General features: G+C 33.4%; 1 protein-coding gene across 1 annotated transcript in view; it reads left to right on the plus strand.

Moving 5' to 3' along the window:
* The window catches only part of COG3 (component of oligomeric golgi complex 3), an 85,874-nt gene that overhangs the window by 19,402 nt on the left and 63,599 nt on the right, over positions 1-2,873 (plus strand). The gene's annotated exons all lie outside the window — the stretch shown is intronic.

Here is a 2,873-nt window from a genome sequence, read left to right on the forward strand (position 1 = left end):
TATCCTCTTCCATGTTTCCTTAGGATCCTTCATCTGTACCTAATGCAGATAATGCCTTCACACTATTTTATGTGAAATTTCGAGCTGCTGCCCCCAAAGTCAGAGTAAGTCTATTGACATACATAGGATATTGCTATGAAATTTATTCATGCAGCCCTTTTGAAGTACTGTTGTATGTTAGGCCCTTTGCTTATACCAGGGAAATAAACATGAATGAAAGGTAGGCATTGTCCTTCTACATTACAGCAGTGTATCTTAGAGGTGTGTCCTAGGTGCTTGAAGACTACAGAGCAGGAAACACCTAGCTCTTCTTATGATGCTCAGGGTAGGTTTCTAGATGAAGGTGATAGTTGAGCTTAAAAAGTTCAAATAGTGGACTTGTGGAGATTCATAAGAGTGTTTTATATAGAGAGAAGAGCACGTATAGGGAAGGTTGTAGAGACATAAAAGACATACATTTTGGGAGAGTTCCAGGTAATTTGTTATGATGGGAACATGGGACATTAGTGGGATGTGTTAGGAAAGATGACAAAGACCGTCTTACAGGGGATGTTACATGTCATGTTAATTTAGGAAAAGTAGAGAACCAATAAAGTAGTATCTTAAACAGAGGAGTGATTTGGTCAGATTTGCCAAACAGACACATAGACCAATGGAACAGAATAGACAACCCAGAAATGAATCCAGGTACTTACAGCCAACTGATTTTTGCCAAGAACATTTAGTGGGGAAAGGACAGTCTCTTTAATACTTGGTGCTGGAAAAACTCGATATCCATTTTTATCTGATAGTTCTTGAAAAAAATTTAAAAAATAAAGAATAAAAAAGAAAAAATAAAATAAAAACACAGATAAAACTCCTGAATATCCATATGCAAAAAAATGAAACTAAACCTCTGTGTCTCACCATATAAAAAAATCAAATCAAAACGGATTAAAGACTCAAATGTAAGACCTGGAATTATAAAACTACTGTACAAAAACATGGGAGAAATGGTTCAGGACTTTGGTCTAGGAAAAGATTTTATGGCACAGGCAAAAAAAACCAAAACAGACAAATGAGATTATATTAAACTAAAAAGCTTCTGCAGAGCAAAGGAAACAGTCACCAGAGCGGAGACAACTTGTAGTATGGGAGAAAATATTTTCAAATCGTTCATCTGACAAAGGACTAATATCCAGAATATACAAGGAACTCAAATAACATAACAGTGAAAAATCAAATAATCCTATTAAAAAGTGGGCAAAGGACGTGAATAGACATTTCTCAAAAGAAAACATACAAATGGCCAACAGGTACATGAAAAAATGCTTAACATCACTAATCATCAGGGAAATGCAAATCAAAACCACAATGAGATATTATCTCACCCATATGTACCCCAGAAATATGTATAATTATTATTAATTAAAAAAGATTAAAGATGCAATATAAAGAATGGATTATAGTGAAGAGAGATTTGAGACAGGGAGGCCTAATTAACAAGGAAGATTTTGTAGTAATCTAGGTGAAAAATAAGGGTTGAATTAAAGCATTGATAATATATTCCATGAGGTTAGGTGTGTGCCTTATTTATCCTCCTTAGCAGTGTCTGGTACATAAAGGAATGCAACTGTATTTATCTTGATTAAGCGATTAGAATAGAGGAGGCAAAGATCAATATATGTGTTTTTTTAAGATATATATTTTAATAATATGTCTGAGATACATTTAACACATTGACTGCCACACTAGAAAAAAATTTTTGCTTGGGGCCACGATGTTTTATTACGAAAATAGAATAAAAACTTCAAAAACAAAACAATGCTTTTTAATTTAATGAGAAATTTGTTATTTTTTATTGTTTTCTGCGTATGAGTTATATGCAACTTGAAAAATATTTCACACGGCTCTCAAGGTGAAGAGATGTGTGAGTTACATATGCTTCACGAGGCCGCGGGCTCAAAACTAGCTTGAGTTAAATACAGCTCACATGGCAGTTAATGTATTAATTGGAGCTGGTACGTGTATATTCTTTCTACTCGTTGTGAAGTTACTAGAATGATCTACTTCTGCTGACTCTCGACTTCACTCCCTTCCTTGTTTTCCTTTTGAAAGTCAGCCAGTGGAAATGAGGTTTTTTTTTTGAAGTGGGAGAAGCTTATTTTTGTTTATAGAAGATATAAGGGAAGAGTGGTTAATTGATGTCATGAAATTTAGGTTGTACCTGATTGTTTGCTTTTGCTTATTAGCCAAATACTATGATAAAAATTTGATTAGAAAAGAAATGGTATAGGTAAGCGGGCTCAATATGGTGGGTGATTATAAAATAATTATGTAATTATAAGTGGTTTTCCTATGTTCCAGTAGTAACCAATTAATATATGTGATGAAGTCCCATTTGTATTAGTGACAGAGAGCATAAAGTATTTAACCTAGCAATAACCTTAAGGGAAGTATAAGAATGAAGAATATGACAAAACCAGACAGAAAATCATAAAAGATTGAATAAATGGTAAGCCCATCTTATTCTTGATTGCGGGGACAATTTTCAAAACATTGGTTCCTCCCAGTGTAGTGTATTAGTTAGAATGTACTCTTAGCAAAAATTCCAGTGAAATTTCTTTTTGTATGACTCTAACCTTTATTTGGTAAATAGGCAAGACTAAACAAGAAAATTTTGAAAAATACAGTGTCATTGATTCAAGAATTCACTGGGCGATCATTGGAACAAAAAGTTCTAGAACTTAGTATATAAAGAAACATCCCAAATCAAAAAGAAAGCTGGAGTTTTCTTCCTGGTATTGGGAAGATTTGCTAAATATTTGGGAAATAAAAGTAAGCTTTTCACTTTATAACATTACCAAAAGAATACATTCCAAGTGAACTAAAGA

This window comes from Propithecus coquereli, unplaced genomic scaffold, assembly GCF_000956105.1.
Source record: "Propithecus coquereli isolate 6110/MARCELLA unplaced genomic scaffold, Pcoq_1.0 Scaffold11, whole genome shotgun sequence".
Taxonomy (NCBI): domain Eukaryota; kingdom Metazoa; phylum Chordata; class Mammalia; order Primates; family Indriidae; genus Propithecus; species Propithecus coquereli.